The sequence below is a fragment of the Capsicum annuum genome, chromosome 5 (genome assembly GCF_002878395.1).
Source record: "Capsicum annuum cultivar UCD-10X-F1 chromosome 5, UCD10Xv1.1, whole genome shotgun sequence".
NCBI lineage: Eukaryota > Viridiplantae > Streptophyta > Magnoliopsida > Solanales > Solanaceae > Capsicum > Capsicum annuum.
Genome location: NC_061115.1, coordinates 172,949,260 through 172,973,427, shown reverse-complemented (window position 1 = coordinate 172,973,427; position 24,168 = coordinate 172,949,260).

Here is a 24,168-nt window from a genome sequence, read left to right as displayed (position 1 = left end):
CCCCCCCCCCCCCCCCCCCCCCCCCCCCCGCCAATGAAAATATCCTTGAACCTTTGCATCCCGATCTTGTGCACTATCTTCTAAAAAGTTGTAATTAAAGGAGACATGGTGAATAAATAACATACATTCTCACTTGAACAAATTTGTTGCACATTAATATCACCATTCTTTGGAGCTCACGTATATAGAAAATCTTTGATGAAGTGTGCTTCATTCTGTCTCCTTTTATGAATTCTTCATTAAGATGTGCTATTCATGCTACATTATCTTTATATAAAATTATGGGTACTTTGTCATATTTCAAACCATATTTTTCTCAAATGAGATATATCATGGATCTCAACCATACTCATTCGTAGCTTGCTTCATGAATAACTATTATCTCAGCATGATTCGATGAAGTGTCTATGATTAACTGCTTTGTATATCTTAAAAATATGGCAGTACCGCAATATATGAACACATATCCTATTTGAAATCGAGCTTTATGCGGTTCAGATAATACCCAACATTAGCATGACCAATAAGATTGGAACTGCAATTTTTAGAATTAAATAAGATCATGTGTTTGATCCCAATTTGATAACTCCTATTAGGAGCAGAACTATACCTTGCTAACAAATTAATTGAAAAGTCTATATCAGACCTTGTAGTATTTGTGAGATACATGAGTTCACCAATTGCACTAAGATATGGTACGATATAACCAATCCAAATTGTTGTATTTCTCATTTTAGTAAATAATCTATTGCTTTGAAAACTCTCCAAGAGTTTCAACAATTTTCAATCTATAAGCTTATACAATATAACTATTATCAATAGTTTCGCAGAAACTTTTATATTTTGAATCCTTAAAGAAGATTTCATATAAATTTTGTCAAGTGACAATATTCAATATTTCATATATGACATCTTCAAGTGTCTGGAATTCAAATCAAATAAGTGTTATACTTACCAAGATGCATCCTTTCATGTCACTTTATAAATATTTCTACGTTAGTATGCTTAAATAAGCATAGAATTTAGATCCTCGTGATCTTTCATGTAACACCCTATAGTTTTGGGCTAGTCCATGAACCATCATTCCTACGTATATAAGTTATAAACCCGATGATTCTCATTTGAATATAAGTTTCATGATCTTTATACTAGTGTGTAAAATTCTCATGAGGATAAAAATATTCATAGAAATCATTTAGAGCCAAGTTGAGCTAAGATCCTTTGATTCTTCCAAAGTTTGACATTTGATTCTACAAGGGTCTATTTTAAACATGTATAAATTTTTATATATGTATAATTTTATAGATCAAAACTATCCAAGTTATAGATATTTGAATTAGCTTTCCAATGATATAATTTTTGCCAAAATTTGATACCCAAGCAAAAAGTTATGGCCATTTTCATGAGAGAGGAAGCAGCTGCTCGCGCTTAGTGTATGAAGCGCGCTCTGTCGCACGTACCTAATTTCTAGGTTTTGTTTTTGCATTTTTAAGGGAAAAAGGGTCTTTTTCTCTACCCTAACTCATCCATAACAGATAATTAAAGCCTTAGGAAGAATTATTTTTCCCTTTATCCATAATTTCTCTCTAAACCTCCCTCAAGAACAAACCCTAATCCCCATTCAAGAAGTTCAAGACTTCATTACAATATCTTCAAGAAAAAAAAATAATTTCATTCCCTAATTCAAGAACCTTTTAGAAAAGCTACTCTCTTTGAAGATTCAAGCTTTTGAGGTATGTTAGATATTCATCCATGGGCCCTTTTCACCCAAGGAGTCCAAGAATCCATCTTTTATAGTTTAAATCTTGAAATTACATGTTAATAATGATTTATCCCCATGATGTTTTTATTAAACTTGATTATACATGATGTTTACAATATATTTTCATCGAAAGCAGCCCTTATTACATATTTCATTAATTAGGTCCATGAACTTACATGGATTTTGAATCTTTATCATCTTTCCATGGAAATGTTGGTGATATAAAATCTTACATGTTTGAATGGTGTTGTTTGTTGAATTTAAACTCTAATTGGTAATCTTAGAAGTGAAATGATGCTATTAATACAAGTTTTAAACAATTCCCATGTTTAGTTTAACCCATGAACTACAAGTGTTTGATGAAATGCCTAAATGATTTGGTTTTGAATAATGACTACTTATTATATGTTTACAAGTTAAGATATTGGAATTTGTTTTCAAGAGGAATGCAATATAGTATGTTTTAAATATTATGGTTTTTGTATCATGGTTATGAGAATTCAGAATAAATCCTTAGTTTATTATTTTGTCATGTAATCGTGCTATCTTATCATGTCTATAAGTATCCTCATGTTAAAGTCTTGGTACCGATGTGTTTGATGAAATGCTTAAGTGAATCATTGTGAACAATAATTTCCTTTTATGGTTTTAAAGCTTTCATGTGACCCTGTTGTCATTGTTATCGAGTCCTGAGATTTATGAATACCCAAAGTCTAGATGCTTACTTAGTCTCAGTAGTTTCAGAATAGTTTCAGACATGTATGAGCATTATCAATTTTGTTCGTTATCACATCAGTCAAACTTAGATTAGTTCAGTAATCTGAGTCAATTCCCTCTTCATTTAACCTTAGCTTAGTCTCGTAATCAATATCAGTTCAGTTAGAAGTAGGATTCAGTACCGAGCGAGCATAGAGATGAGGGCTCACCCGTTAGTTTGGACTGTGTCCTTAGAAGAAATCCCTAAGTTCCAAAACTACGTAGTCAGCATAGATTATGAAATTTCACCCATTAGTTAGGACTGACACTCTCAGGGATCACCTACTAGTTAGGACTGATCTCAGGGGTCACCATTAGTTAGGACTAACTCCACAGCCAGTGTTAGTACCTGTGGCACGGTACTAGCACCCTTCCAACTAGGGTCACAAGTTGGACCCCAAATAAGTTTATAATTGGGGTATGTTGCTTAGATGAACACTCCTATAGTTTCAGTTTCAGTATTCAGTTTAGAACTCAGTTAAGTTTTGCTTGACTATAGCATACAATTTATCAGTTATCTAGTTATCAGATTTTAGTATTTTAGGTACAGACTATATCATAAACCTATTATATTCTTGGTCACACATTCTCAGATTTTTCAGATTTCCCGCATGTAGATCTGTATTCTCATGCTAACAAGATAGTTTCTACTCCATGTATGTTTACTAAGTTACTTTATATCATTCATCTAGATATTACTTCATGTCCAGTTATCCCATTCGACTCATTCAGTTGGTTATCATCTATGTACATAAACTCATTCATCTCATCCTTACCTAATTTAGCATACTAGTACATTAAAAGTACTGATCGCATACTCTTTTCTTGCGCTATGATGTTTCATATCATAGGCTCAGATGCTCAGGTTCGCAACCATACCTTGTTATCCCAGCGCACCAGCAACAGCAGCAGCGGTGAGTCTTCATATTCTGAGGACCAGTTATGTTTATTTTAGTTTCTTAGTTTTAACAGACAGATGGAATTAGTTAGGGGCTTGTCCCATCAACTCCTCAATTATTCAGTTATAGGCTTTCAGACTAGTACAGATAGTTAGTTAATTATTTTTTTTAGATTTCAATTTTCTTTATCAGTTTTGTTTTACAGACTTATCATATTTATGACATAAAACCTTATGGAATTCCTCAGTTTATTTTCATATATGATATTTTGATATCAGTTTTACTTAGTACTCACAGCAGGTACTATCTCATGAGTTAGCTTATGGTCCCCCAGGACTGTAAGCACAATGTAGCGCCCAGGGTGTACTCTCGGGGCATTAAAAACTTGGTATCAAAGCCTAAGGATTTAAAGTGTCCTAGGGAGTCTGGAAGCCATGTCAAGTAGAGTTTTGTTCATGGTTGTGAAGTGCACCAAACATATGGAGAAGAGGCTACGAGGCATTTTAAGAAATGTTTCCCTTGTTTTAGAATTCATATGATGCAAATGAGAAGGAGCTCAAGTTAAACTCTCCATCTAATATAAATTTTCCTTCTATTTACAGAATATACCTCCCAGAAAGACAAACGGAAGAAGAATCAAAAACCAGCCAGCGCTTCTGCCCGTTCAGAAAGATTCCCTGAATGAGCATATCTCATATAACAAATTAAAAGCTGCCTCCCCTACCTTAGCTCACTCAGTAGCAGCTTAGAATAATTAGCAGGTTGTTGACCTACCTAGGATTATGGTTCATGCTTAGTAGATTGAGGTGGCGAAGTGTAGGGGGAAAGAAATAAAGAATAAGAGGGGCCAGAACAAGTAGTTTTAAGCCTAGGCCAAGGGGTAGTAACCGTTCCTAATTCCATCAAAAATTTTCACCCCTAGATCTACTTTCAGCCAGTGCGACCATGACTAAGTTTAAGAATGATTGTTGAAATAGAGCACTAGGCTCTATGTCACAAGGTAGTGGGAAGGGTGTTCGTACTAATCCACTTTACGGAGAATGTGGTAAGAATCATAAAGGTATATGTAGAGCCAGTAGTAATGGGTATTTTATATGTGGTAAGCTAGGCCACAGGATGCAGGTGTGTAAACTAATGGCTCAGAGGGGAAAAGATCTGCACCAACAAGGTCTGTTCAACCGTCCTTCAGTCTCATCTAATCTCCCAGCTCAGTAGGGTGCCACTTCCAGTACTACTAGTGGTCAATGCCAGAATAGACTTTATGCACTCCATTCTCAGCATGATTAGGAAATCTCTCCTGATATTGTTATTGGTATGTTACTGGCCTTTAATATTTATGTGTATGCTTTATTAAACCCCAGAGTTCATTTTCTTTTGTAACCCCTATATAACTGTTAATTTTGGTGTCAGTCTCGATACTCTAGTAGAGCCATCCTTAGTGTATACCCCAGAATCTAGAGTAAAGTGAAGATAGTTCGATTTAGAGTTGTTGATTAAGTAATTCACAGACTTAGAATGATGGTTTTAAGCTAAGGGGAGATGATAGAGTAAGTAGCCAAGTCAGACTCTCAGATCCTAGTTGTGTCTCAGTATGTGTAGAAAGGCAGTAGGGGAGGGTGATGCCTGAACCATTCTTATATTAGTGCAAGGTTTCTTAGTCATCATGATATCTATCCATGCTCTACATGTCATCTCCATAGTCATAGTTCATGTTCACGCATATCATAAAGAATCATGTACGCTTCCATTTCCTAGTATAAGGAGATCCAGTTTGCTCAGCATTAAATATCATGTTTCATAACATTACGAACTCCAAATTCAGGTCATGCAACTCAGGAATAATGTACTCATGCTTTACAATATGTTCACTTCCAATACTCATTCTACACTCTTAATGATCAGTAAAACTTAGATTTATGTCATGTAAGTTGTAAGACCCCACAAAATCCTAAGCTCAACTCAGTCTTTTAAGCTTGCTAACGGGTCCTAAACATACCAAACTTTAGCTAAGTATTCAGACTTGGTATTAATTTGGCCTTCTTATGTTGGAAACTCTATTTCATGAATCTTATGACCCTAAAGTATCGATCTTTAGATTGATTCATGATCAGAAATATCAGTAGGTGTTCCCGGATAAGTTTCATATATTTCAAACCTCGTTTGAACCACATTTGGGAATCCAAAATAGTGCATCAATGCAATCTCAGCGCGGTGCATCGGCATTGCATTGATCAATAATTTTCCTTGGCTCTAGTGGCAATTTTCAAAGAATCAATACTGACTCGATGCGGTGCATTAGCTATTGCGTTGATGCCAATGCGTGGCGCATTAGTTTGCGCATCGAAAGTTCAATTTTTAGTCATAAAAAGTCATGTCCTCAGGGGTAATTGGGTCTTTTTACCATATTTATCATCCTCTAAAACACGAGATTTAGCCCTTTTAGAGGCTAAATTCATTCATTATTCTCAAATTTCTCTAAACAGAAACCCTAGGGGGATCAATTTCAAATCAAGAACTCAAGAAACCACCACCATTCTTTTAGAATTAAGGCAGTAAGGTATGTGAAGTATTCATCTAAGGGTATCCTTCCACCCTTGGAGACCAAGAAATTCTTTTAGAATTTAAGTTAATTGATTTCATGAATTTCTTGTTGGATCTTGAATGTATTCATGATTATGATGTAAATGGTGATCTAACTCCATGATTTTTCCTAAGTTTCACGCAAACTAGTTAATTGTGAATTGAACTTTGTGAACTTCATATTAAACGCTTGAGTTGCAAGATGAATGAAGATTTCATGATAGTAATACATGTGTATTGATATGTGAAATACCCAGACTTCTCAAGTGTTTGTTAAAATGCCTATGTGATTGACTAGCCTAAGCAAAACATATTATTATGTGAATTTAATCTTGCACATGCCCAATATATATCAAGTGTTTGATAGAAATGCCTAAGTGAAGGTATTGTTAGTAAGCTAGTACCATTATGCTACTAAAGTCATGCGGTGATTTGGTTTCCATGTTATTGAGTCGTGGGGGTATTTAATACCTAAAAATTTAGTTTTATACCTAGAGGCAGTGTCAGTTACAGAATAGTATTCAGCCATGTCACGATCAGTAGAATTCATTTAGTTACGAAACTTAGGGAAACTTAGTAGTACTTAGTCAGTTAACAAAATTAAGTAGTATTCCATCAGTCCAGAGAACTCAGTCAACTCAGTTCAGTTTAGTTAAATAATATGATTAGTAACAATTCAGTCTAGCTTAGAACAGTTTAGAAATCAGTCCAGGTCTATTAAGTTGGGAGTAGGATTCAGTGCCGAGTGAACCCAAGGAAAAGGACTCACCTTCCAGTAAAGGGTGTGATCCTTAGAAGCAGTCCTTGTGTTCTAGAACTCCATAGCCATTGTAGGTTGAGACATCAACCTGCCAGTTGAGGATACCTCCATTCTCATTCCGAGCATCTGCCAGATGAGGGTGACTCGCCTTATCTTTACCTATGGCATGGTACTGACAACCTTCTAGTTAGGGTTATCATTTGGACCCCAATCAGTTCAAAGAGGGTCATGTCAGTTAGATGATTACCTCCTATAGTCTCAGTCTCAGTTCCAATATTAGTATAGAACTCAGTTCAGTTTGACATATTAAGGACTATCAAATATAGTCACTCAGCTCAGTATGAAACTCAACACAGTTCTATATTCAGGACTATCAGATATAGTCACTCAATTATCAGTAATTCAGTATCAGTAGACTTAGATATCAATTTATCTATATTCAGACACAGTATCCAATGTTATTACAATCTCAATTACAGCTTACGTATATATGCATGGACTCTCATTCAGTTATATTTCACGTTATTCAGTCAGTATTGTTAATGCATATAAACCCATACATTTCAGCCTACCTCGCTTTGTATACCAGCACATTCAAAGTACTGACGCATACCTTTCTTTTGTACTATGATGTTTTATATCATATGTTCAGACGTACGACTCCCAATCATCCCTAGTAGTTAAATATTTTCAGTAGTCAGAGTTAGTGGTGAGTCCTCATAGTTTGAGGACATGTTTATTACTTCAGCATTTCAGTTCTTTCAATAGTTTAGAGTTAGTTAGGGATTTTTCCCATCAACTCACTATTTCATAAAGTTTAGAGGCTTTTCAGACTAGAGTATTTTCAGACAGATGTTTTAGTTTTTGTATTGTTATACCGTGTTCATTTTTATTTCAGTATTGAACCTTATGGAATTTTTCCTCCTAATTTCCATATATTTACAGCATTATTATTTAGTTACTGCAGCAGGTACCAGTCATGGGTTAGCTTGTGGTCCCTCAAGATTATGAGCACCGTGTAGCATTCGGGGCACAGACTTGGGGCATTACAAACTTGGTATCAGAGCCTAAAGTTTAACAAAGTCCTCGGAAGTTTGAAACCCACATCTAGTAGAGTTTTGTGGATATGTGTGTAGCGTGCTACACTTATGGACAAGAGGCTATTAGGTGTTTTATGAAAAGTTTCCCTTCTTTGAGTATTCATGTCATACAAGTGAGCATAAGCTCTAGTTAAACTCCCTGTCTAATCCAAATTTCTCTCCCATTTACAAAATATGCCTCCAAACAGGACTAAGGGAAGAGAAACGGGAGACCAGCCAGAACCCCAGCCCATCCAACCCGATCCTATGGACGAACACGTCTCCCATACTGAATTTAGAGCAGCTTTCACCACCCTAGCTTATTTTGTGGCAGACCAGAATGACCATCCAGCTGCTATTTCGGCCAACCTAGTGGCCAATACTGCTATTTCCAGGATTCGGGATTTCACCTAAAAGAACCGTCCATTAATTATTGGGTATAATTCAGATGAGGATCCTCAAGAGTTTCTTGATCAGGTGTAGAAAGTTACAGATATTATAAGGGTGACTATTATTTAAAGCACTAAGTTGGCCGCATATCAGTTGTAGGATATGGCCCACTCATGTTTAAATAGTGGAAAGCAGAGAGGGCTGCCGATGTAGGGCCCAAAGGATAGGAGAAGTTTACCACTATTTTTCTGGATAGGTTCTTCCTATTGGAGTTGAGGGAAGCGAAGGTTTTAGATTTTATAAATCTAAAGTAGGGAAACATGATAGTGAAAGAGTATTCTCTCAAGTTTACTCAATTAGCTAGATATTCTCCTCATGTGGTGGCAGATAGCATATCCAGGATGAGTAAGTTTGTGTCATGGGTGTCTAATTGTGTGGTCAAGGAGGGTAGGACCATAATGTTGATTAAAGAGATGGACATATACAGGATCATGGTCCATTCTAAGTAGATATAAGAGGCTAAGAATAGGGAAAAGGAGAAGGAGAAAAGAGAGCAAGATCAGGTAGTTTCAACTTTACTCAACATAAGTTAGGGGGTGACAATCGTACTCAATTCCACCTGAAAACCTCAGTTCTAGCTCTATCCTCATCCAGTGCTCCAGTGCCAAAATTTAGAGATGGCAATAGAGATAGGGCACCATGCCGTAAACCCCAGGGTAGTGTCAGCAATGCTTGAACCAATCCCCTTTTTTAGAAATATGGCAGAAATCACCAAGGTATCTGAAGAGTGGGAAGTGATATGTGTTTTAGGTATGGAAACCTAGGCCATAGAGTCAGAGATTGTCCCCAGATAGATTATCAGGGTTAGTCTAACTATCCCCCATCTCAGTCCAGTCACCCGAATCAGCAAGGTGCCACATCCAGTGCCACCAGTGAGCAGTGCCCAAATAAACTCTATGCTCTTTAGTCCTAACAAGATCAGTAGAGTTCTCTTGATTTGGTCACTGGTATGTTACAAGTTTTCCATTTACATATTTATTCTTTGCTAGATCCAGGAGCTTCGTTGTCTTTTGTTACTCCATATATAGCCATTGATTTTAGAGTCGGTCTTAAAATTCTAGGAGATCATTTCTTAGTCTCTACCCCAATGGGTAAATCTATCATAGCTCGGTGGGTATACAGGAACTATCCAGTTATGATATCTCTAAAAGTCACTTCAGCAGACTTATTCGAATTAGAGATGAACAATTTTAATGTCATTCTCAACATAGATTAGCTTCATTCCTGCTATGCCTCAGTCGACTGCAGAAATAGAAGTGTCCAATTTTAGTTTTTGAATGTAACACCCCATGCTTTTTCTTAGCTTAAAATTCATTCTTAGAATGTTAAAGACTTTTTTTAAAGATAAATGCACTTTTACACATGTGCAATTTTTAATATTTTGATTTTTTATTATGTGGGAAATTGAATAAACTTTCCATCGATACCAAATTTTCCTAAATCTGACACCTAGGTAAAGAGTTATAGCCATTTTAGTAAGACAGTGTACCACTAGGTACTCCAGCACATCGCGGAGGTAGTCCAAATGGCATTCCTCATTTTCCAGTGAGATAATGTGATACTATCGCATCGCGCCACTAGACTTTTTCCCAATTATCATTTTCTAGTGTGACTCTCAACCAGTGAGGCACTGCGATGGCGCTGCATCGCGCCATCAGCCCAGTTCCCAATCATCAATTTCCAGTGACATTACGATAGCACTATGTTGAGCCAGCATACAAAATTAGGATTTTTTGTTAGTTTCAAGTTTTAATTTTGAGGGTACAACGAATTTTTTCCCTCACCTCCAGTTGGCCTAAACACACAATCAAACCTTAAAAGAGAACAAATTGCTCATTAATTCACTATTTTCTCAAGAAGCAAGCCATTCTCTCTCAAAGGGAAAAACCCTAGTCCAAGAAATCAAGGTCAAGCTCAAAAAATCCTTCAAGAACTTTAAGAATCTCACAAATTAAGGTATGTTAGGTGTGGATTCATAAGTCCCTTTCACCCATAAAGTCCAAGAATCCTTTTTCAAAGTACAAAGATGATGTATTTATGATTTCCATGTTTGAATTATATTGAATTCAAGTTTACAATATTAGTTGGGTTCCAATCCATGATTTAAATGAAATTTCCATGAAATTAAATAGCATGTATAACAAATATGTAATTATCTTGATAGACCCTTAAGTTTATAAAGTGATTAATGCATCTATGATATTGATTTGGTTTTCAATCCATGATTAGGAGAAGTTTCATGAAAAATAAAATAGTATTTAGGGGGAATTATATGAACTACATGCTAAACCCCTAAATTTGCAATTAAGTATTGTATTCATGATGTTTATGTAATGACCATTATCATGTGAAATACTAATGCTCCCCAAGTATTTGCTAAAATGCTTATATGAATTGACTAGTGAAGGCATGGCATGTTATTTTGTGATCCCATTCATGTACAAGTTATTGCATTACAAGTGTTTGATGAAATGTCTCTATGAATGAATTATGACCAAGTGAATATTATTATATTATTCAAGATTAAGCTTTGGTTTACTTTTCATGCTATCAAGTCTTGGGGGCATTTAATACCTGACAATTTAGTTGTTTACCTAGAGCCAGTGTCAGTTATAGAACAGTATCAGTCATGTCATGATTAGTACTATCAGTCCATTACAGAACTTAGAAAAACTTGGTAAACTCAGTCTCAGTCCAGTCCATCCAGTATACTCAGTTTAGTATATTTTAGTTGGGTGTAGGATTTATCACCAAGCGAGAGTAGGGATGATGAATTCCCCATTAGATAGGCAATGTAATTAGTAGCAACCCTTGTACTTCAGAATAGCGTAGCCAACGTAGGATGAGGAGTCACCCGTCAAACTAGTCTTGACTAGCTCCCAGGGGTCACCCGTCAGATTAGCTTGGCTCCGCCCAGGTGTCACCCGTCAGTTAGGCTTGACATCTTGGTTTTCTAGTATTAGTACCCATGGCACGGTATTAGCACCCTTCCAGCTAAGGTTATAGGTTGAACCCCTACCAATTCAGATTTGGGGCATGTCAGTTAGATGATTACCTCCCACAGTTTCAGTCTCATTTTCAGTCTTCAGTTTAGAACTCAGCTCTGTTTTATAGAACCAGGACTGTACCATTCTGTCAATCAGTATCAGTTAATTAGTTATCAGAATTCAATACTTAGCATAATAAAAGCCTAGTTACAATTGATATATATATATATATATATATGTACATCCACATACTCTTATGTTCAATTATTCTCATTCAGTCAGTTATATCATCATGCATATGAACTCTTGCATTCAACCTTACCTCATCTAGCATACCAGTACATTCCCATATACTAACGCATACTTTTCTGCACTATGATATTTCATATCATAGGTTTGGACGCTCAGGTTCCCAATCATGCATAGTAGATTTTGGTTTAGCCAGCAGCAGTAGAATTAGCAGTGAGTCCTTTTTATTTGAGGATATTATACTATTTCATATTTTTAGTAGATTCATTATTTTAGTAGATGGAGTTAGTTAGGGGATTGTACCATTAACTCCACATTCAGACAGATTCAGTTAGAGGCTTTTCAAACTAGTTTTTAGATAGTGTTCAGTTTTTATCAAATGTTGTTATTTATTAGTATTTTAGATATTCTGAAGCTTAGGGCATTTCAGCCCATTTTCTATATTTATTATAGTATTATTCAGTGCTCGTAGCAGATATCATTCATGGGTTAGCTTGTGGTATTTTGGAGTCGTAAGTACCGTGTGACGACTAGGGGGTAGTCTTGGGTAGTTACACCGAATGAACCCATCCTTAAGTGGAGGAGTAGTACTTCAGTACTTAGGAGTCAGCATGTTTCTTACCTTCGGGCGAGAAAAATAATATCTAAGGGATGTGTCTGCCATCTCGTTCTAGTCTAGGACTCTACTTCAGAAACACCTACTCTTGAACCAATATCAGTAGCATGTGAATTCCCAGATGTGTTTCCCAAAGATCTTCTTATAGTTTCCCTTAAAAGGGAAATCGACTTCGGAATAGACCTTCTTCCAGACACTCAGCCCATATCTATTCCGCCATACAGAATGACACCTATAGAATTCAGAGAATTAAAAGAATAGTTAAAAGATCTCCTGGATAAGGGATTTATCAAACCTAGTATTTCCCCGTGGGGCACAACAGTTTTATTCATGTGTAAGAAAGATGGTTCTCTCATAAAGTGTATTGATTATCGTCAGCAAAATAAAGTCACGACCAAGAACAAGTATCCACTTCACAGAATCGATGACTTGTTTGACCAACTTCAGGAAGCCAATTACTTTTCTAAGATAGACCTCAGATAAGGCTATCATGAGCTCAAAGTCAGAGAATGTGATATCCTGAAGACAACTTTCAGAATTTGGTATGGTCACTTCGAATTCTTAGTCATGTCGTTTGGTCTTACCAATGCCATAACAGATTTCATAGACTTGATGAACCATGTGTTCAAGCAGTACTTGGATATGTTTGTTATAGTCTTCATAGATGACATTCTTGTCTACTTCTGCAGTGAGCATGATCATGCAGACCATATCATAATATTACTACAGACTCTCAGAAACCATCAATTATTCGCTAAATTTAGTAAGTACAAATTTTTTCTAAGGTCAGTAGCCTTTCTTGGCCATATCATTTCTGATGATGGCATTAGAGTTGATCCCCAAAAGATAAAAGTTGTAAGAAACTGTCCCAGACCCATCTCTCGATTAGATATCAGAAGTTTCTTGGGTTTGGCTGGCTATTACTGATGATTTGATGAGGTATTTTCATCTATTGCATCCCCTATGACCAAATTGACTTAGAAGAAAGTCAAATTCAATTGGTCTGATTTTTGTAAAAAGAGTTTTCAGGATTTAAAGACTCGACTCACTACAACTTCAATTTTGACCCTACCAGATAGTTCAGATGGGTTTGTGGTATATGGTGTTACCTTCATAGTCAGCTTGGGATGTGTATTGATGTAAGGAGATAAGGTCATAGCCTATGCCTATAGATAGCTTAAGCCCCATAAAAAGAACTATCCTACTCATGATCTTGAGTTAGCAACAGTAGTATTTGCCTTAAAGATTTAGAGGCACTATTTTTATCAGGTGCACATTGATGTGTTCAAAGACCATAAGAGCCTGTAGTATGTGTTCTCTCAAAAAGACCTAAACTTCCGTCAGAGAAGATGGTTGGAGTTATTGAAAGACTATAACATGAATATCCTGTATTATCCAGGTAAAGGCAATGTAGTGGTTGGTGCTCTCAGTAGGATGTTCATAGGTAGTGTTACTCATATGGAGGATGGTAAGAAGAAGTTAGCTCAGGAAGTTCATCAGCTTACCCGACTAGGTGTTCACTTAGTCGATTCGTTAAAAGGTAGTGTATGGGTGCATAGTAGTTCAGATTCATCCCTAGTTTCTAAGGTAAAGGAAAAGCAGGACAGGGATCCCAATCTATCTAAGTTAAAGGAATTAATCAGAGATCAGAAGGTAGAGGCTTTCTCCCAAGAGGGAGATGGTGTATTGCGCTGCCACGGTCAGCTATGTGTGCCAGGTGTAGATGCCTTGAGGCAGCGAATTCTTGCAGAAGTGCATGGTGAGTGCTACTCTATTCATCCAGGGGCCACTAAGATGTATCGTGAATTGCGGGAGATCTATTGGTAGAGTAGGATAAAGAGAGACATTGCAAAGTTTGTGGCTAGGTGCTCAACATGTCAGCAGGTGTAGATTGAGCATCAGAAGCCTAGTAGGTCCATGTAGGAGTTCAGTATTCTCACCTAGAAGTGGGAAGAAGTAACATGGACTTTGTGATGGGTTTGCTTCTTACTCGTTATCAGCATGATTCAGTTTGGGTCATTGTAAATAGGATGACCAAATTAGCTCATTTTCTAACAGTCCATACCTTATATTCAATTGAGGATTATGCCAAATACTATATCAGGCAATTGGTCAGATTGCAAAGTGTTCCATTATTTATTATCTCAGATAGAGGTACCCAGTTCACCTCTTATTTCTGGAAGGCATTCCAAAAAGATCTTGGTCCCCAATTTCACCTCAGTATAGCCTTTCACCCTCAGACAGATGGTCAAGTAGAAAGGACCATTTAGACTTTATAAGATATGCTACGAGCATGTGCAATAGACTTTAAAAGTAGTTCGGATGACCACTTGCCATTGATTGAATTTGCATATAACAACAGCTATCATTCTAGCATTCAGATGGCTCTGATTGAGGCGCTTTATAGGAGAAGGTGTAGATCACCCATTGGTTGGTTTGAAGTGGGTGAGGATACAGTGGTAGGGCCTGACTTTGTATTTGATACCTTAAAAAAAGTTCAGTTGATCAGGGAAAGGCTTAAGATAGCTTAGATCCGGCATAAATCGTACGCAGATATATGCAAACAGGATCTCAAGTTCGAGATTGGTGATTTTATGTATTTTAAAATCTCTCCTATGAAAGGAGTAAAGAGATTTGAAAAGAAGCGGAAACTCAGTCCCCGATATATTGGTCCTTACTAAATTCTCAATCATTTTGGAAAGGTAGCTTATAAGCTTAAGTTGTCTTCAGACTTAGCTTCAGTGCATCCAGTGTTCCATGTCTCCTTGCTTAAGAAGTGCATAGGTGACCTAGTAGTTGTAGTCCCTATAAAGCGCATAGATATTTAGAACAACCTCTCTTATGAAGATAGCCTAGTCAAAATTCTTAATTATCAGATTCACAGACTGAGGAACAAAGAAGTCCCTCGAGTCAAAGTACTTTAGTGAAATAAGTTTGTTGAGGGAGCTACTAGGGAAGCAGAAGCAGACATGTGAACCAAGTATCCTTTCCTTTTCTCCGCAAACTCAAACTCAGCCCAAGGTAATAGATTTTCTTTCAATTTAGTCAGTCTCATGCTCAGATATAGCTACCAACTTGGTATCAATTAACTTTGCATACTAGTCATAGATTCACGAATTAGTTCAGCCATGTACTCATGCATTATACATACATGTTCAGTATATAAATTCAGCTTATGAGTAATCCTAATCATGCATTCATGAATCATGTTCAATTATACACTCATGCATGAGATATGCATGTTCAATAAGAGAATTCAGTATATTAGTAATTTCAGTCATGAAATCATGCTTTATTGTGCATGCCCAGTGTCAAGATCCATTCTATTGGTATTCTCAGTTTAATCAGTCTCATTCGAGGACAAATATTTCCAAGGTGAAGATATTGTAATATCCCCCAAAATCCTAAGCTCAACTCAATCTTTTAAGCTTTCTAAGGGGTCCCAGACTTAGCAAATTTTAGCTAAGTATTCAGAATTAATATTATTTTGTCCTTTGTAAGTTGGAAACTCTATTTCACGACTCTTATGACCTTAAAGGATCTATCTTTAGATTGATTCACGATTATAAATGTCAGTAGGTTTTCCTGGATGAGTTTCATATTTTTCAGACCTTGTTTGAACCACGTTTGTGAATCCAAAATAGTGCATCAATGCGATCTCAGTGTGGCGGCCATCTCATTGATCAATATTTTTCCTTGGCTCTAGTGTCAATTTCCAGTTAATAAATACAGACTCAATGCAGTGCATTGGCTATCACGTCAATGCCAATGACGCGTCCGTGTATGCATTGACAGTTCAGTTTTCAGTCATTAAAAAGCCGCATCCTCAGGGGTAATTGTGTCTTTTTCCACATTTATCATCCCTAAAAACACGAGATTTAGCCCCTTTAAAGGTTAAATTCATTCATTATTCTTAAATTTCTCAAGAACAAAAACCATAGGGGTATCAATTTCAAATCAAGAGCTCAAGAAACCACCACCAATCTTTCAAAATTTAGATGCTAAGATATGTGAAGTGTTCATCCAAGGTATACTTCCACCCTTGGAGTCCAAGAAATTCTTTTAGAATTTAAGTTAATTGATTTTATGGATTTATTGTTGGATCTTGAATGTATTCATGATTATGATATTAATTGTGATCTAAATCCGTGATTTGTCCCAAGTTTCATGCAAACTAGTTAATTATGAATTGAACATTGTGAACTTCATGTTAAACTCTTGAGTTGCAAGATGAATGTAGATTTCATGATAGTACTACATGTTTATTGATATGTGAAATACCCATGCTTCTCAAGTATTTGTCAAAATGCCTATGTGAATTGACTAGCCTAAGCAAAACATGATATTATATGAATTTAATCTTGTACATGCCCAATGTATATCAAGTATTTGACAAAAATGCCTAAGTGAAGGTATTGTTAGTAAGCTAGTACCATTATGCTACTAAAGTTATGCAGTGATTTGTTTTTCATGCTATTATTTCCTGGAGGTATTTAATACCCAACAATTTAGTTGTATGGCTAGAGCCAGTGTCAATAACAAAATAGTATTTAGCCATGTCACAACTAGTAGAATTCAGTCAGTTAGAGAACTCAGGAAAACTCAGTAGTACTCAGTTAGTTAACAAAATTCAGTAGTATTCTGACAATCCACGGAACTCAGTGAACTTAGTTCAGTTCTGTTAAATAGTATGATCAGTAACAGTTTAGTCCAGATTAGAACAGTTTGGAAATTAGTCTAGGTCTATTTAGTTAGGAGTAGGATTCAACACCAAGTGAACCCAAGGATAGTGACTCACCTGCCAGTAGAGGGTATGATCCTTAGAAGTAGTCCTTGTGTTCTAGAACTTCGTAGCAAGTGTAGGTTGAGACATCAAGCTTCCAGTTGAGGGTTGATAAGGTGATCTACCAACCAGTGGAGGGTGCAACTATTCTCGTTTAGAGAACCTGCTAGATGAGGGTGAATCAGCTTGTCTTTACCCATAGCATGGTACTGATACCCTTCCAGCTGGGGTAACAAGTTAGAGCCTAATTAGTTTAGAGAGAGGAATTTTGGTTAGATGATTACCTCCCATAGTCTCAGTCTTAGTTCCAATATCAGTATAGAACTTAGTTAAGTTCAACATATTCAAGACTGTCAGATACAGTCACTCTGTGTAGTACAGAACTCAACAAAGTTCCATATTTAGGACTGTCAGATACAGTCACTCAGTTATCAGTAATTCAGTATCAATAAACTCATATATCATTTAATCTATATTCAGACTCAATATCCTGTGTTATCACGATCTCAATTATAGTTTATGTATTTGTGCATGTACTCTTATTCAGTTACATTTTATGTTATTCAGTCAGTATTGTTCATGCATATGAACCCGTACGTTTTAGCCTACCTCACATTGCATACAAGTACATTAAAAGTACTGGCACATACCTTTATTTTGCGCTATGATGTTTTATATCATAGGTTTAGATGCACGGACTCCCGACCATCCTTGGAAGTTATAGATTTTCAGTAGTCAGAGTTAGTGGTGAGTCCTCATAGTTCGAGGACATGTTTATTACTTTAGTATTTTAGTTATTTCAATAGTTCGTAGTTAGTTAAGGACTTGTCCCATCAACTCCATATTTCAGACAGTTTAGAGGCTTTTCTGACTAGAGTATTTTTAGATAGATGCTTCAGTTTTTGTATTATAATACCGTATTCAGTTTTATTTTAGTATTGAACCTTATGGCAAGGTTCAGCCTAATTTTTGCATATTTATAACATTATTATTCAGTTACTACGACAAGTACCAGTCATGGGTTAGCTTGTGGTCCTTCAGGATTATAAGCATCATGTAGCATTCGGGGTATAGACTTGAGGTGTTACACAAGTCCTTAGATCAAATCTCTTTGATGAATTCATGTCATTGACTCTCTATTCCTCTAACCTTAGTCTCACATTCTAGATATACAATCATGATTCTATCTGTAAATGTTTAGTATTTCCTCAGTATTTCATCAACGTTAGTATCTTTTGAGTGACACAATATCCTAAGGGGAGATGCACTATAATTCCCTGAGCTTTCATGTCCTAAACCTTTCATCTTCTATTCATGCAACAAAATCTAGCTTGAAGTAATGCGTACTCATAAGCTAACTCTCTCATTTCTATCCAAGCCTCATAATTATTCTCATGTCATTGCATGTATTCAAGGAATTAATTTAGTTCATGATATTCAGTTCTTGTGTCATATTTCAGAATCAGTTATGCAATTATTTTCTAAGTCATGCATGTTCATATATGATATAATTTACCTTCGTACAGTACTCTGAGTCAAACTAGTCTCATTTGAGGATGAATGTTCCCAAGGAGGAGATAATGTAACACCCCAAAGTTTTAAGCTAGTCTATGAACAATCGTTCCAACATATATAAGGAATAATCCAGCTGATTCTTATGTGAATATAATTTTTATGATCTTAATAATAGTGTGTGAAATGCTCATGAGGATAAAAATGTTCATAGAAATCATTTAGAGCCAAGTTGATCTAAGATCCTTGGATTTATTCAAAGTTTGGCATTCGATTCTACAAGGGTCTACTTTAAACATGTATAAATTTGATATATATATATATATAATTTTAAATCTCAATACCCACCAAGTTTTATATGCATTTCAACGATACCAATTCCGCCAAAATTCAATACCCAAACAAAAAGTTATGGCTATTTTGTGAGAGAGGCAGCTGCTGCGCGCGATTAGCGTGCTCTGTCGCATGCACCTAATTTCCGGGATCTGTTTTAGCATTTTTAAGGGAAAAAGGGTATTTTCCTCAACCCTAACTCGTCCATAATAGATAATTAAAGCCTTAGGGAGCATTACTTGCCCCTTTATCCATAATTTCTCTCCAAGTCTCCCTCAAGAACAAACACTAATCCCTATTCAAGAAGTTAAAGACTTCATTTTAATATCTTTAAGAAAAACCAAGAATTTGGATCCCTAATTCAATAACCTTCAATGAAAGCTACTCTCTTTCAAGATTCAAGCTTTTGAGGTATGTTAGATATTCATCCATGGGCCCTTTTCACCTATGGAGTCCAAGAATCCATCTTTTATGGTTTAAATCATGAAATTACATATTTATAATGATTTATCCCCATGAATTTTTCATGAATCTTGATTATACATGTTATTTAAAATATATTTTCATTGAAAGCAGCCCTTATTACATATTTTATTAATTATGTCCATGAACTTACATGGATTTTCAATCTTTATCATGTGTCCATGGAATTGTTGGTAATATAAAACCTTATATGTTTGAATGGTTTTATTTGTTGAATAACCCTAATTGGTGATCTTAGAAGTGAAATCATACTAGTACTACAAGTTTTAAAAAATTCCTATGCTTAGTTTAAGCCATGAACTACAAGTGTTTGAAGAAATGCCTAAATGACTTGGTTTTGAACAATGACTACTTATTACATATTTACAAGTTAAGATTTTGGAATTTGTTTTCTAGAGGAATGCATTATAGTGTGTTTTAAATATTATGGTTTGCATATCATGTTCATGAGAATTCGGAACAAATACTTAGTTTATGATTTTGTCATGTAATCGTGCTATCTCATCATTTCTAGAAGTATCCTCATGTTAAGAGTCTTGGTACCCATATATTTGATGAAATTCTTAAGTGAATCATTATAAACAAGAATTTACTTCCATGGTTTCAAAACTTTAACGTGACCCTATTGTCATTGTTACCGAGTCCTAGGGATTATGAATACCCAAAATCTAGCTGCTTACTTAGTCTCAATAGTTTCAGACACGTATGAGCATTATTAGTTCTGTTTGTTATCATTTCAGTCAAACTTAAATCAGTTCAGTAATCCGAGTCAATTCCCTATTCAGTTAACCTTAGCTCAGTCCCATAATCAGTATCAGTTCAGTTGGGAGTAGGATTCAGCATCGAGCGATCCTAAGGATGAGGGCTCACTCGTTAGTTAGGACTGGGTCCTTAGAAGCAATCCCTATGTTCTAGAACTACGTAGCCAATGTAGGTTATGATATGTCACCTGTTAGTTAGGAATGGCACTCTCAGGGATCACTCACTTTTAGGATTAATCTCAGGGGTGACCCGTTAGTTAGGACTAACTACACAACCAGTGTTAGTACCAATGGCACCCTTCTAACTAGGGTCACAAAATGGACCCCAACTCAGTTTATAATCGAGGTATGTTGGTTAAATGAACACTCTCGTAGTTTCAGTTTCAGTATTTAATTCAGAACTCAGTTCAGTTTTGCTTGACCATAGCATACAGTTTATCAGTTATCTAGTTATCAGATTTTAGTATTTCAGTTAAAGACTATATCAAAAATATATTATATGCTTGGTCATGCATTCTCAGATTTTTCAGCATTCACACATGTAGATTCAGTAATCTCATGATAACCCGATAGTTTCTACTCCATGCATGTTTACTAAGTTACTTCATATCATTCAGCTAGTTATTACTTCATGTCCAGTTATCCCATTTTACTCATTAAGTTTGTTATCATTTATGTATATAAACTCATGTATCTCAACCTTATCTCACTTAGCATACTAGTACATTCAAAGTACTAATCGCATACTATTTTCTTGCACTATGATTTTTCATATCATAGATTCGGACACTCAGGTTCCCGACCATACCTAGTTATTCAAACGCACCAGCAACAGTAGCAGCGGTGAGTCTTTATGTTCCAAGGACCAGTTATATTTATTTTAGTTTCTCAGTTTTAGCAGACAGTTAGAGTTTGTTGGGGGCTTGTCCCATCAACTCCTCAGTTATTCAGTTAGAGGCTTTCAGACTAGTACAGACAGTTAGTCAATTTTTTTTTTTAGATTTCAGTTGTCATTATCAGTTTTGTTTTAAAGACTTATCAGATTTATGACTTAAAACCTTATGGGATTCTTCAGTTTATTTTTGCATATGATCTTTTCATATCATTTTTACTTAGTACTCATAGCAGGTACCAACTTATGGGTTATCTTGTGGTCCTTCGGGACTGTAAACACCGTGTAGCACCCAGGGTTTACTTTCGGGGCATTACATTTCACAATATTGTGCTGATATTGTCTCAATAATATTGATGATATATCATTTCATATCGGTTAAAAATGTGACATAACATTTTGAGATCTTATGACCATTATTTTCTGGTACCTGAACCTGGTTTCATGAAGTATTATGTTGTAGGCTCTTCAAGAGCACATTGCCTTATTATTATGATTATTCGCTCCTTATCCTTTTTGAGGATTATTTCATTTAGAACCAATTGATCTACCATGCTTCATACATATATAGGCTTTGTCCTTCAGGGACACAAAATAGGAGCACTTGCAGCTTAAATATGAGATGCTTTTGGCATTTGACTTGAATTATCCTTTGAATGAGGATCTGGTGATAATTCCTAACATATTTCATAGCTTCTTATAATCTTCCCCGCAGACCATCTTCATCAAGATGAATTATCTTGATTATATAATCTGAAAATTATGCTTTTATCTCAATTTTATTGAGGACAACTTAAAGAGTGTCAAACTGCAGGTTGATAATAAATGTACATATGATTATCTTATAATGATACATCTTTTAAACATATCACATGGTAGGTGAACGGACCCATATTAACTTTTTATACTTTTCAAATTTTGAGGGATCCAATCTCAAAATTAGTTGGTCCAACCAACTTGTCATGGGAACAAGCAACATATTTCGATTCTTGAAGAATCTTTTATTTCTTCAACATATGTCTAATACTCAATATGCACATATTCATGATGAAAAATTATTTATGTCAATAGATTAAATGATTTGTATTAGTAACTCCAAGTTACCATAACATGTACAAAAATTCTTTAGTAAACATCAGGTTTACTATTACATGAATTTCTTATCAATAAACAATAAACTCTTAGTTTATTATGGCATGTGATTTTACGATGCTTGGGTAACTTTTCACCTCCGTGTTTCTTATCATAGTAACTTAGAGATATTAAATCTTCCAATTATTGCACGTCTTTTGAGGGTGGATTGTGATATCTTCACAATTAAGAATACGTCTAAGGGTATACACAATCACATTCACCCCCAAGGTATAGATCTATATTATAATAATTGAAATTCTCATTCCCAAGAGTAGAATATAATCATGCCTTAAGAGTATCAAATTATGATAGCTACTACAAAAGGAAATTGAGGCATACATATGATTTATTGCTACCATATTCAATTCAAGGAATGAAGCATATTTAATGGGACATGTTTCACCAAATACCTATTATTTTGCCTTAGTCATCATAATATCATCAATATGGTGTATTGAGATTCAAACTCAACGTCTTATCCATATAAAGGCATCTTAGGCATAAATCGATGGGACTTGAACCCAACATTTTATCATCCCTTTTGATAATATTGATCTGGAGGAATAAATTTAAAACATAAAAGGTTCCAAACCAATTATTTTTCCTCAAAACTAACAATAAGTATATTATTAGTAGCAAAAGACATATAACATAAGGAATTACTAACCTTGACATTACCTTTAGATTTATAATCACACCTTGTTTGACAGAGTCTCGTGCTGATAATGTGTTATAAAACAATACAGAACAAAGAAGAGGGGTAGAGAGAGAATAGAGAGTAATTCTCATTTCTCTTGAGGATTCTTCAGAAGTTAATTACAATGAACGAAAACCCCTTTATTTATAGGGGAAAACTAACCTTGGGGTTTCTAACTTTTCCATAAATAGACATTCACTATATATGGTAAAGTAGACATTCACTATATATGGTAATATATTTATAACACTTTTGATTTACTTGGATTAGTTCATATAGATGTTTGTTGGTCGATAAAAATTCAAGCTAAATATAAATATTCTTAATCTGTCACCTCCATTAATGATATATTAGATCGATATATGATGAAACACAAATATAAATCTCTTTAAAAGTTCAAAAGATTATTTAATAAAGTTGAAAATAAACTTGTGAAAGTATCAAGATACTAAATTTTCATGGATCTGAAGGGTATGATGATTTACAAAATATCACAAAGAGAATGAGATTCTCTCACGATGAATACCTCCAACGACATCACAACAAAATGGTGTATAAGAGAGAATGAATCAAACCATATCAGAAATTGTGAGATTCTTTTAGAGTTCACTAATCATTCAATAAACTTATGACAATTTTCTTAAGAAGCAGAAACATAATTAACTAATAAAGTGTTTGCTATGTTAGTCTTTGAAATACCATAAGAGATATGGAAGGAACATAAGCCTAACATTAACTGGTTAAACTTTGAAGTTTTCCAACTTATATTAAAGATTGCAATCTAATAAACTTTACTCAAGATTTTATAAGTGTAAATTTATTGGGTATCCTAAAGAGATTTGTGGATATGATTTCTATCACCTCTCTATAAGTGTTTATGGCAAGAGGTATAATCTTTTAGAAAAAAGAGTTTATTTTGAAAGAAAATAATGATATAGAAATAGAATATTGTGAAGTTCAATAAACTAATGAATTAACACAAGATAAAAAATATGATATACATATTGAGGAATCTTTATTGGATATCTTGAAATTGAAAAGGAAGTTGTCATATTGTAAAAACCTGAACTTGTGAATTTCCATTTGTATGTGTTTTGATCATTTTATCCTTTTCCGTAGTTCTAATATATTGATTTTAGAGTGTAGGGATGGTTGGTCCAGTTTCCAATCCGATCAGAAATGATTTGGGTAAGTTTGTAGTTTTTAGAGGCTTAATATTTTATATAATTGAATTTGGTTGACATTTATTGTACTGAATATTGGATGGTAATTTGAACCGTTTCAGCTGATTCGAAATGTAGAATTAGGATTACCAGCGAGGTTTTTATGAGTCAAGAATATTTATTTTTTATTTCAATCATTTATTTAAAAATTAATTTAAATAAAAATTTAGGGGTTTTGGTGGTTAATTTGATAAAAATAATCCTTATTTAAA